The sequence below is a fragment of the Triturus cristatus genome, chromosome 8 (assembly GCF_964204655.1).
Source record: "Triturus cristatus chromosome 8, aTriCri1.1, whole genome shotgun sequence".
Taxonomy (NCBI): Eukaryota; Metazoa; Chordata; class Amphibia; order Caudata; family Salamandridae; genus Triturus; species Triturus cristatus.
This window is the reverse complement of record NC_140591.1, coordinates 1,634,515,194-1,634,529,249: the sequence shown is the minus strand read 5'-3', so window position 1 is coordinate 1,634,529,249 and position 14,056 is coordinate 1,634,515,194.

Below are 14,056 nucleotides of genomic sequence, written 5' to 3'. Positions count from 1 at the left end.
CTGCGCTAGGGGGAAGAAAGGGTAGAAGCTTCTTTATCATTCTGATAGTGTAGAATGAGGATGAGGTGACATAATTAGCGTGTGGCATGAACGATAACTTGTCATCAAATAAAACTCCAAGGTTTCTAACCTTAGTGACCGGAACCGGGGGGGAGCCTAGTTCCTCTGGCCACCAGGAGGTAGACCAACTGGGGTGTAGCTTTCCAAAAATCATCACCTCAGTTTTGTCGGAGTTTAGTTTCAGACAGTTATTTGTCATCCATGTGCTGATGGTGGACATTCCTTTTTTTAAATTATTTGCGATTGAATTTCCATTCTCATATATTTCTATTACAATCTGGGTGTCATCAGCATAAAGTGTGAGTCGCAAGTCGTAAGCTTTTATGATTTTAGCAAGGTCTGCAACATAAAGATTAAATAATGTGGGGCTTACTGAGGAACCCTAAGGGACACCGCATGGTTGGGAAAAGGGAGGAGAGAGAAAACTGCCCAACTTTACCTGTTGTGATCGATTGGCCAGAAAGGAAGCTAGAAGGGCCTTGGCTCTGTCTTTGATCCCTATGGCTGAGATACGGTTGATTAGGATGGAGTGGTCCACCATATCAAATGCTGCTGAAAGATCCAGCAGCACTAAGACTGCAGTCCCACCCTTATCCATAGTTGTTCGTATTTCATCAACTGTTTTAATGAGAGCTGTCTCTGTCCCATGTCCTTTCCTGAATCCAAATTGGGTGTCATCTAAGCAATTGTTGTTTTCGATGTATTCGGCCAACTGGGTGTTCATCACCTTTTCTATAATTTTTGCGGGAAAAGGGAGACCTGCTATGGGTCTGTAATTGCAACAGTCTGAAGGGTTGAGGTTGTGTTTTTTGAGGAGAGGTCTGATTACTGTTTCTTTCCAGATGGAGGGATATATTCCTGTTTCGAACATGGAGTTGCAGATTTTGGCCAATTCTGGAGCTATAATTTCTGGAATGATTTTTATTATATTAGGTGGGCAAGGGTCATTGGGGGATCCGGATTTGGACTTGGAAATAAGATGGGTTATGTGTTCTATTGTGATCTTTTTAAATTCTGAGAAGGAGGGAGAGGCGTCCTGGTTATTGTTTTGAAATGTTAGACTATTGTCTAACGAAGAGTCAATGTTAGACGTAGTGGATTGTGCTGAAAAATTGGAGTAAATATTCATGATTTTATTTTGAAAAAAGCTGGCAAGATTATCACAGAGGGTTTGTGTTGGTGCTAATGACGGGGACGTGTCTGGACCTGATAGTTTGGTAACAACTTTGTATAGTTGTTTCGCGGAGTCTTGAGAGGATTCGATTTGGTTAATGTAAAATTTACTTTTTTCAATTATTAATAATTTTTTGTAATTGGAAAGTGCTTCCTTGTACCGAGTTTTAGTTATATTGTCGTAATTTCGGCGCCAGTGACGCTCCTGATTTCGGCATTTCTGTCTTTCTAGCCTTAGTTTCTCTGAAAACCAGGGGGCGGATGGAGTTTTTCTGTTTTTGGAAGTGTTTTTTATTGGGACAAGTGTAGGCGAAGCCATTGTGTGTAAAGCATGGCTGCGTGTTCGGGATTGTCTGGGAGGTCTTGATGCGTGGCTTTCAGATGTGTTTTAATATTTTCAGGGATAATGCTGTTCCAGGCTTTAAAGTTGACGGGCGAGGGAGTGGTAATCTGATTATGTGGTTTATGTTCAGTATTAATGTTAAAAAGGATTGCAAAATGGTCGGTCCATGTTAAAGGAAAGATATTTCCTAATGAAATGTGTTTATTGTTGGTGAATAGTCTGTCGAGAGTATGGCCAGCTATGTGAGTCGGTTTGTTTATGAGTTGAGAGAGTTCAATGGAATCAAGTTCAGAAAGTAGAACAGATGTGTTTTCATCGTTATTGGATTCTAGGTGAAAGTTAAAGTCACCTAGAATAGTGAAATTGGCTTCTCCTGCAGAAGGCTCTGCAAGGGGCGATAAAGAAGAAAGAAAGTCTGTCCGAGATCCAGGAGGGCGATATAATAATATACCTTTGAATGTAAATGATTTGGTGAGTGATATGGAAAAAGAGAAAGCTTTGCAGCCATTGATGAAAATAGGATCTGTTTTGACATTGTAGTTATCACGGTGTATAAGAGCTATACCTCCGCCTCTTTTGTTATTTCTGTCCAGTCTTTTAACGGAAAAATCATTTGGAGTTACAACAGCAAAGTCAGGCCCTGATGATGGGTCAGCCCAGGTCTCAGTAAGAAATAAAAGATCAAGATTGTGGTTCTCAAGAAAAGCGAGTATTTCATATTTATGCTTAGGTAACGAACGAACATTAATGAGTGCAGCTTTGACAGTGTGATTATTTATTGGAATGGTAGAGGGACCCATAGAGGTGGATGGTGGTATACTAGAGCTGGGTGTGCAATTATTGCATGTTGTTGACACTTGAGGTGGTATAGTGGTACAGCAAGGACAGGTTTGTGACTTCTTGGAGATGGTCCTAATATTTAGTAGCTGTCTCCTAGTGTAGATTTGAGAGGTATATAGCCGAGCTGGCTTAGGTGGATCAGGGGGGGGGCCCTAGGTGCGGTCCAGGCGCGGACGGGCGCAGACGGGCTTACCTTTGGCGCGCCTTCGCGTCCGCTGCGCGCTGCGCTTGGCATCTGGCTTTGAATCTTTTTTGCCAGCAGCTGATTGGATGGCTAACCGGAAGTGCCGGGCCCTTCCTGTTGCACGTGATCCCTCCACTCAAACCGAATCGTCGGTGGTGGACCGGGGATTATGTGCTGCTAAATGGGTGAGTGAACGGCGCAAATTATATTTAAAAAGCACAATTAAGTCAGTGAGTTTAAAATTTTCACAATAAACAGCGATTTACAATGAGATCACAGCGTAATTAGGGAGCCCTTTACCAGGCGCTCCTTAGAGTAATCAACATAAGCAGATGGGCAGGAACCCTTTACCAGGTGCTCCTTTGGAATATAATACAATTCTCAGCTCACCTTTCTGAGTTTAAGCGCGTCCGCTGCGCGTTGCGCTTTGCATCTGGCTTTGAATCTTTTTTGCCAGCAGCTGATTGGATGGCTAACCGGAAGTGCCGGGCACTTCCTGTTGCACGTGATCCCTCCACTCAAACCGAATCGTCGGTGGTGGACCGGGGATTATGTGCTGCTAAATGGGTGAGTGAACGGCGCAAATTATATTTAAAAAGCACAATTAAGTCAGTGAGTTTAACACTCATATACATATTTGTTTATTAAATCGAAGTGCCCAACTGCTGGTGATGCAACCGCCCAGGAATCGTAAAGTAAACACATTTTTTATACCCAAATGAGGCAGGAGCACATCATATCACAATCATATATTATTCCCATTGATATGGAATTTGACAAGCAGTGTTTTATGATCAATCCCTTCTCACCAAGGTTATTATAACACATGGAGTCACGTAGTCTAATTGCAGCTTCTTGATTTATTAGTATTCAGAAAGGACATGATTTAATCAGCCCAGCCAATGCGTTTCATACATTCTGACTTCATCAGGGCGAAAACATAAATCCATTTAATCCATGTATATATCAATCAATCAACCAATCAATCGGGGTATGTAAAGCGTGGCTACTCACTACATCTTGATTCACATACAAAGACATATAGCATCAAAACAGGGAAGTGCCTCCAACAACATACAATAAACATTACATGAAGAGATTTTCTGAAAAATACATACATACGTATGTTTACAATTTTTAAATATGTCAGTGAATAAATAATCATCATTAGTATGTTTCATGTGAACAATAGAATAGTTATTGATTTAACCCAAGGGACAAAGATACTCAGCTAATAGATATCCTAAAGTCAAAATTATATCCAAAAACAGTCACTTTAAATTACAGCACTGCAATCCATGTATCAAGACACTATGGTTAAAGTCCTGGAGTCACACTTTATTTGTCCTATGTTGGTCTGCAAAATATCCAGATTATCTACATGCACCCAGCTGTAACAAATATAGAGAGAAACCTAATATTTAAGGTCTGTTATTTTGGGAAATAAAATCAAAGAGGTTACTTACATCAGAAAAAATGTTTTTTTTTCTATTATATTTCATATGTGTGGCACCAAAAAGAGCATAGCTCCAAATGCCCTTCCAGATAACATGATCAATCCTCCCATAAGAATCTATAAAGCCAAATAACGTTTTACTCCAATAGTTAAAAGTAACCTATTCATGTTTCCCAAAAGGCATCCCTCGCTAACTTAACCCCCTTTATAACTTACTTGTATTGCCAGAACACCCTCAGTATGACCGCCACTGTCTTCAGAATTGAAATCTCAAAAAGTCAATTTTCCCTCCGTTATTTAAACCTACAGAGAACCAATCATCCACCACCAATTCAAGACATATATCAGAAAGCGTCTTAACTCAATGAAGAATAAGAAGGGAACGGTTCCTCTCCTGTCCGCCACACAGTCAGCTAATTAAATTGCAGTTTCACAAGTCCGCAAGGGTAACTGCCGGCCCTATTTTTACGTCAATTCTATCACTGGTCCGACCAATCTCCACACATACTTGGTAGTAACCAGTCTACTTTGCTTCCCAACATTTTTTAGTCATGCAACCAGGCATAGAAAAACAAAGAGAGACCCCTATCCTGCATCAAACGCTTAGATCGTGTTGCATGATGTGCACTAAGCTCTCACTACAAAAAGAACACGGAAAATCAGGATCATTCATGCACCAATGTTCGTGCCCCTCCCATCTCCGTTACATCGGAAACAGATCTCAGAAGTTTAAAAGAAAAGTTTTTTTTGTGGTCCGAGTTCTAGACAACCAATCAGCATGTAGAACAGCTGAAGACACACCCATCTCCATTCTCCCCATCCTCAATTGAACTATAGACCAGTATCTCCACAAAATACAGGGCGTTTTCCTTTGCAATCTAATCCATCATGGATCAATGAGGGATGTCCAAAAAGAGGGCCTAAAGGAAACCAGGCCGAGTGGCTAACAAAAACAAAAAGTTCAAACTAAATCATTATATAACAAAGTTATAGCTGTACTGATTGAATCATATCATTCATACAACCAGGGGATCCCTTCAGATTGGAAATGATATACATGATGCAATAGAGGAGAATGAGTATCTCCTAATCCACAAGTAAATATCAAAGGAACAAATAACCCGCTCAACTTGGTTCCTGGATATACTTAAAGATCCCTTTAAGTCCACAAGATCCCTTCTGATCGAAAATCCATATCCAAGAGCTAAAATAACCCGCTAAACCTGATTCCTAGATACGCTTTAAGATCTCTTCAAGTCCATTAGTTTTCAACCTTAGCTAAGTGACGCCCTAGGTCTTTGTTATCATGAGGGTTACAAACAGATGCATTTACAGAAAATAACGAAACTCATTCTCAACATTAAGACATAACTGTATAGACCTTAAGTGGCTAATCCATCTTGCCACTTCCTGTCATAATCTCAGTATATGGCCCTTTCCTCTTTCATCATCATCTACCCTTTGTACACTGTGAAACCTGAAGTTCTGGTTGTTAGGGTGGCACTCGTTCATGTGCTCTACCAAAGGGGATCATTCATCATTATTTAGCACGGATCTTCCTGTCTTCTTAACTTAAGTTGCTTTTTGGTACTTCCTATGTAGACTTTGGAACAAAATCAAATAATGATATATATGACAAAACTTGTGTTGCAATTAATAAACTGTTTTATGTAATATGTGTAATGGGTGTTTCTTCAATTTGTTCAAACCATGAGAATATACCACACAGTTACCACATGTGTAGAACCCTTGAGATTGCAAAGATAGCCAGCTAGGAGTAGGAGAGCCAATTGGTTTGAGATAATTTTTCATTGTTTTATATCTGAATTTAGGTCATTTTCTATACGTAAATTTGGCTCAGTCTTAAATTATATCTGCAAAGTCGGGGACACCCCTTAAAAGAGACCAATTGTTGCACAGAATTGTATAGTTAAGCTGATGCTCTTCAATGTATGTAGAACGAAACAATAATCTTTCCTGCTACTCAAATCTTTGTTTCTTGACAAGCGTGTTAGTACACTTAGTTTTGGGAACCCCTTTATCTGCTTGCTTTAGGACGCTTTCACCATACCCTCTTTTTCTCAATCAATCCTTTATATTGTCAAAGCAATCATTGAAATCACCTCCTTGGCTACTATTTATTCTGATTCCTATCATTTCCCCATATGGGATTTTATGATTACTGATCTGGGATGTGCACTGTCTGCTCGTAAAATGTAATTCGTTGCGGTCTCCTTACGATATAGTCTAGTCTGAATACTATGTCCTGAAATATAAAACTGGATGTCTAAAAAATTGATGGAATCAGGATCATGACAGAGAGTGAATGTAACCTTGTATCTATTGGTATTTTCCTTTAGATTATGTGTGCTGCTTGTCCATATAATCAGAACATCGTCAATGTAACAACCCACAGAAAGCATTTTATTCCATCCATTTGCCAGCAGATGTGGCCCAGACAGGCTCCCTCTCAGACCATCCCATGAAGAAATCGGCGTAAGACGGAGCATACCTGGACCCCATTGCAGTTCCTTGAATCTGCTGGTATTACTGTCTATTAAAGAAGAAAGAATTGTTGTTTAAAATCAGTTCACTCATCTTGATGAGCGTCTTAGAATGTTCAATGAGACTAGCACTTCGCTTAAACAGCTATTGACCCAAGTCATTTTGGATGCAAGTATACAATTCAGCTGCATCAAAAGTAACACAACTCATGCTCGGATCCTATATAACATCCTGTAACTTGTTTAGTATATCAGTGGGGTCACGAATAAAAGAAGGTAAATTCATTTCAATGGGTTTTAAGAAAGAGTCAACAAATTCTGAAAGATGTTCAGGAGGGCTACCTATACTGGAAATAATAGGTCTCCCTGGGGGTTTGTTATGTGATTTGGGGATGTCTGGCAGAATATGCATGAAGGGAACAAGGGTTGGCATTGCATAAATATCTGTATTCACTGTCATCAAGGAGACTGGTATCCTTCCAAAAATAGAGTTTACTTGAAATGATTCTGCTACCATCCCCAATTAGATTACTAGCCAGCTTCTTATAACATTGAACATCACTCAATTGCCTCATTATCTCTCCTTCATATTCCGTTCTCTTCATAATAACAATTTTTTCTCCTTTATCTGCCTCCCTGATCACTATGGAGGGCTCGGAGCCTAGGTTTTTTAGTGCCTGTCTTTCTTCATATGTAAGGATTATGTTTGTCTCATGATATTTTCTCATTTCATACTGGTTGTCTTCTATTTAGTGTAATTCAGCTGTATTTTGTTTTGACAAACAGATCTATAGCGGCATCTTGATTAGCCAGTGGTGTAAATTTCAAGGATGGAACTAGGCCACTAGTGAAGGTATAGTCCATTTCAACATCATGATTAGCACATACATCATTGATATCTAAATTACCTTCTACAGTGATAGACAAGAGTGTATGAACATCGTGCACATCAGAAGTAGTCATAGAAGATCTCTTTATTTTGTTTTTGACAGGTACAGACACTTTTTCATTACAAGCAAAAAAACTCTTTAACTTTCAGCATCTAGCAAATTTGAATAAATCAATCTGCAATTCCACAAAATCACAAGACTGATTAGGACCGAAGGTAAGCTCATTTGATAAGACTTTCAGCTTCATATCATTCAAAAACCTATCAGATAGATTAACCACCTGCAGGATATAATTTCTCTCAGATTCAGAGGCAAGTGTATCGCCAGCTAAGTTGTATTCCCGTTCTGACTGTGAGCTCCCATTCTTGTATTTTTTACGTTTACTATTGCCCCTCCTTATTTTTCCAAGTTTTTTCTTTTTCCCAATTTCGTTTGTTGGATCTCTTTGGAAAAAGAAGAGGATTTGGGCAATCTGGTTCCTGTCTTATTGCTAGGTCCTGGCTTATCATTAGAAGAGAGATCAGAGCTACTGTAATTAACTGAGCTCAGATCCACTGCTTGTTTATTACTTGGTGAAGCTCTGGGTTGTCTGTTAATTACATCATAACTTTTTGCAAAAGCAAAAATGTGACCAGAGTTTTAATCTTTTTCATCACTCGTGAGTTTGTTCAGTTTGCATTCTTTAATCTGCAACTGATGTTTACTAATCACTTCATTCAAAATTTCGTCATTTTTATCAGTAAGTTCCTTAAGCTTCATCTCCTTGATTTCTTTTTCTGACTCAAGCATTTGTAGTTTCAATTTCTCAACTTTAATTTCTGCATTTTTGATTAATATCTGCATCATGCAGAATGGGTATAAATTATCCTCTCACTCTTTCAAGTGATTGTCCTCCAAATCATCAAAAGTGAGGAAGATTACGATTCTTAGCGTTTGTTTCAATATAACTTATAAGAATAACCCCATCCCACCATTTCTGAATGGAGGTCTTGAAATGGTGGTGTAGGATTGGGTCTTGGTAGGTTTAAATAATGGAGGGAAAATTTACTTTTTGAGATTCCAATTCTGAAGACGGTGGCGGTCATTCTGAGAGCATTTTGATGATATAAGTAATTCATAACGGGGGTCAAGTTAGCAGGAGATGCCTTTTTGGAACCATGAGTTAATGTACTTTTAACAATTGAATTGAGACAATTTTTTGGCTTTAATGATCCATAAGGGAGAATTGATCATATTATCTTGAAGCACATATGAGATAGGCTCTTTTTGATGCCACACATATGAAATTATAATAGAGAATTTTGTTTTCGATGTAAGTAACCTCTTTGATTTATAATAGAACATTTAGTTTCCCAATATATACCAAACCTTAAATATTAGATTTCTCCCTATATTTGTTACAGTTGGGTGCAAGTAGATAATTTGGAATTATGCAGCCCAACATAGGGCAAACACAGTGTGACACTGAGGCTTTAACCATAGTGTCTTGATAGCATGGATTGTTGCGCCATAATTTAAAGTGAGTATTTTTCGGATATAATTTTGACCTAAGGATTTCTATAAACTGAGTATCTGTGTCCCTTGAGTTAACTTGAGAACTATACTATTGTTCACACGATAGAGGTGTATCTCATTATAAATTATGGAATATTAATTATGATTATTTATTCACTGACATATTTAAAAATTGTAAACATAAGTATAAATGTATTTTTCCGAATAATGTCTTTATGTAATGTTTATTGTATGTTATTGAAGTCACTTTTCTGTTTTGATGGTATATATCTTTGTATGTGAATCAAGATGTACATTATGTATTGATACATGGATTATATGGATGTTGTTATTTTTAATTTTTTAGACCTGATGAAGTCCAAATAAACGAAATGCATTGGCTTGGCTGATTAAATCATGTTCTTTATGAATACTGATAAATCAAGAAGTTGCAATTGGACTATGTGACTCCATGTGTTATAATTGCTACCCTTTGTGAGAAGGGATCAATCCTAAAACACTGTTTGAAAGATAGAGCCTTGTAAAATTCCATAATAGGAATGACATATGATTGTGATATGATGCACACCTGGTTCATTTGGGTATTAAACAAATCCCCAGATTTGTGTAAAAACTGTACCCCTATCAAACTATTTTTTTAAGGATGGAGTTATTGAGTGCTGTTCCTGTGTTAACTAAATTTGACATTCTAAACATGCATGATAATCTATGAGTGAGCTCTGACATTTCTATCTTTCTACCCCCTGAAAGTCAAAGTTTACACAAGCTTTGGCAAAGCGAATAGGTCATATTTATGAAAAACCGTAATCATACTTTCCAGATGCAGGCTGCAGAACCTTATTCCGTTGCTAAATGTCCCTCAGTTAAGATCCAAGTCTTTTCTTCAAAGACTGCAGTAACTGGAGCTTTTACTAGAGGTCCTTTGAGCCAGAGACAACTCTTTACTGTAATATGCTGAGTAGTGGTTTCTTGAGTCATACACACATTTAGCTGAAAAGGCTACAGTATCTTAAACTCCTACAGTAGTCCTATGAGCCAGATACTCATCTTTGATGGAATATGCTTCAGTACATTAAGCCATTGTGTACCTTGAGATGTTATTTAAGGTCTCTTAAGTCAGACATCATTTCTTGCTATAGTTTTGCAGTATCCTGAGCTGCTAGTAGGGGTTCACAAACTCAGACACAAGTCTTTGCTGTAAATTCTGCGGTAACTTAAGCCATTATTAGAGGTCTCTTGAGTCCGACACAACTCTTTGCTGCATTTGCTGTATAGCTGCAGTAACTTAAGCTGTTAGTATAACTGTCTTGAGTCAGACAAATGTCCTTGCTCTAAATTTTGCAGTATCTTAAGCTGCTAGTAGTGATCTCCTAAGTCAGACACAAGTCTTTGCTCTAAATACTGCCGTACCTTATGCTGTTAGCAGAGGTCTGTTGAGTCAGACTAGCGTTTGTGCTACAAATGCTATGGTACCTTATGCTGTTAGTAAAGGACTCTGTGCTGTAAATGCTGTAGTATCTTAGGCTGCTAGCAGAGGTCTCTTGAGGCAGACACACATCTATACCGTAAATGATGCAGTGCTTTGAGCCCTTAGTAGAGGTCTATCGGGTTGACCACAAGTCGTTGTAGGGAGTGCTGTGGTACCTTAAGCTCCTAGTAGAAGTCTTGCAAGTCAGATAATAGTCTTTGCTGTAAATGCTGCGGTACCATAAGCCGCTAGTTGAGTGCTCTAAAGTCAGCAAAAGTCTTTGGAATAAATTCTGTGGTACCTTAAGACGCTAATAGAGGTCTCTTGAGTCAGACACAAGTTTTTGCTGTAAATTCTGCGGTACCTTAAGCTGTTGGCAGAGTTCATTCAAGTCAGATACAAGTCTTTGCTGTAAACACTGTGATACCTCATACAGTTAGTAGAAGTCTCTTGCGGCAGACACAAGTCTTTGCTGTAAATTTAATACTGCAGTACTTTAAGCCATTAGTAGAGGACTCTCAAGTCAGACACAAGTCTTTGCTGTAAATACTGTGGTACCTTAAGCCGTTAGCAAAGGTCTCTCGACAGACACAAGTTTTTGCTGTAAATGCTGTGGTACCTTAAGCGGTTGCTAGAGGTCCTTTGAGTCAGACACAGCATCACAGCGGAAAGCAAGTGAAACAGGCACAACAGGCAGATCCAAAGCCCACTCCAAGTACATGTTAAAGTATTGGTAATAATAGATCTGCCGGAAGCTAAAGCAGTCTCTAGCTAGGTCTAAAAACACACAAGAATGGTGGCTCTCCACCATGTTATTAAGAGAGATATACATGTCCACAAGTACTTTTTACTGGGTAGTCCTTTAAAAAGCACAGTGGAAGCCTCATCTCTTCTCACAAATTCCCCAGCAAAATCAGTCCACATAAAAGGCAATAGTTTAGTATTGAATAGGTGGGTGTACAAAATAATGAGATAGCAAGACATTTTAGATGTTCCCATGCTAGGAGAGCATGGTTCGCCTTGAAATTTCATACAAACTTTCAGTCTATATGTCCCAAAAAACATACAATTGCCACCTTCATTATATATAATGCAGGATATGACAGAATGATGTAATTGGTGAGAAATACAATATTATGTCCAAATGCATCATAAGTGTTGTCACCCAAAGGTCTTAAAAATACAGTTGATTTGAGGGGCATGGCTTGGTGCCAGCCAAGATGGCAGCGTAAAAGAGGAGCTCCTTAACGGCCATTCCGAACATCCCAATTATCCGGCAATTATCCGTTAACATCAGTGCAAAAAAATCAGAAATATCGTACCTCCGGTGGAGAGCTGCCTACCTGAAGGAGCGAAACCAAATCTGTGACCCTGACCTGGAGTAAAACGAAGATGGGCCGAGTGGTCGGAGTTCGCGGCACAACGGGGACGCAGCAAGCGGCGTCCTGCATTGAAGGAGAGCCGCGCAATCCACGCCGGAGTTGCAGACGTGTGGCCGTGAGGAGGCTCCCGCCCTGTGGTGCTATTGGGGAATCCGAGCCCGGCAGGGGCCCTGGGTGGAACCGCAGCCCACCACGAGTGAAGAGAGATGGTGAAGTGCGGAAGCGGGAACCCGCAACACATAAGAGGCCCACAGGAAGTGGAGGCAATATTGAGGAGGAGCCAGGGAAAGGGGCCTCCGACACCAGGTAGCAGTGTGGAAGTAAGCCGGCGGGCGAAATTGACTGCAGAAGGCCGGTGAGGGAAAGACACCCCCAATGTCACAGCATCAGGCCTGAGCGGAGGCTGAGCATGCAGCGCCCAGAACTGGGGGGGCAGAGTGAGGCTGACACAGCCTGAAACAAAGAGCAGCAAGCGACGGTGATCCTGGGACCGGGGGGGGGGAACTGACCCAGCTGGAAAGAGAAGGCCGACCAGAGGACTGAGTGTGAGGGCCCCTCCCATTGGAACCAAATAATCAAACACTAATCCAAACAAGCAGGGCCCCGAAGAGCAACAGGGACTGGAGACACTATTACGGACTGAGATATTGAGCAATTCTCCAAGGAGAGCATGGAGTCCAACACATAATTAGAGGTGAGAGTACCGAAATACAAAGAAGCACTACCCTGCTGTAGTAGTAATTTTTTCCTGGGGTGGCAGAGGATGTACTGAGGTGCCCTGCGATGGTTCGGGGGTGAACTTGGATTTAGAGCCCCAGAGTCTGAAATAGAGCGCTGACACAGTGTGTGACCCTGGAGGCCACGAGGCCCACCGAAAAGTCAATAAAATGAAACCAAAAGTATCAGAGCCATCGCTTGGAGCAATAAATACTTCCATCCAAGTACTGGGCACATTTTGGAGACAAACATAGATAAAGTCACTATAGAAATGAACCTTATATGAGCTGACATGAAAAAGACATCTGAGAGAGAAACGGTTATCAAACTTCTTTTCGATTGAGAGAGCGCATGAAGCCCTGGTCACTCCCCCGCGGCCTGGGGCACTGCCTAGAACAATCATAGCCAGGATCCTGAACGATAGGGATCGGGATGCTATCCTGCAAGCTGCGAGGGCGCAGTGAGATTTCCCCTATGAAAACCCCGTCATCAGGCTCTTCCCGAAATTCACCCTACTAGTGCAGCAACAATGACACACCTTTGACGAGGTAAAGCAGGGGGGTTTTGACAGGGGGCTTGGTTTGAAAAGTTTACAGTTTTATACGCTTCAGAAATGATTTAACCCTGTTCAGGAACTTTTTGCACAGGTAATATGCAGTATGCAGCACCACATTGTTGGGAGGAGGCATAGGGCGTGGAAAGGAAGGGGTAGATGGACACACCCTGTACAATATCACTATGACGATGCAGCAAGTTAAAACATTCAAGGTCATGTCATGGAATGTCAAAGGCCTGGGGGACAAAATAAAGCGCACTATGGTTTTGCATTATCTCCATAGACATCCCCCGGACTTGGTACTCCTCCAGTAGACACATCTGAAGGGCAACAACTACCTAGCACTCAACCGATTTGGATACACATTACTGGCACATGCAGGGTTTTCAAGATGTTCTAGAGGAACAGCAATATTAACCACAAACATAGTGCCCCTGCTGAAGCACCGCACCTAGTACGACCCAATGGGAAGGTACGTCACGTTATTGGGGTCATGGGAGGGCCAGATCCTTAATGTCTTTTCTGCATACATTCCAGCAAGGCGACAGAGGGAGACACTCCCAGAACTCAGCAAATTACTGCTAGAAATGCCCGTAGGCACTCTTATACTGGGTGGCGGTATGAATGCAACGCTGTCACTAGAACTAGACCGAGACACATCATCCCACAGGGCAACAGCACCTCAGCCACTGCATGCCTTCACGAATGCACTGGGATTGATAGACCTGTGGAGGTGGCGCAATCCTACAATGAGGCAAAACACCCACATCTCGGCGGCTCATGGGAGTGATTCCCGATTGGACTACATTTTCACACACACCACTACAGTGGGGTTGTTTCGGGTGTGACATAGGGCGCAGGGGATATCGAATCACTCGCCGGTCGAACTGCTCCTACAGGCCCCTGCGCAAGATGATGTTCTTCCACCATAGATGGATCCATACCTATTTAGAGACAATGATTTCAGG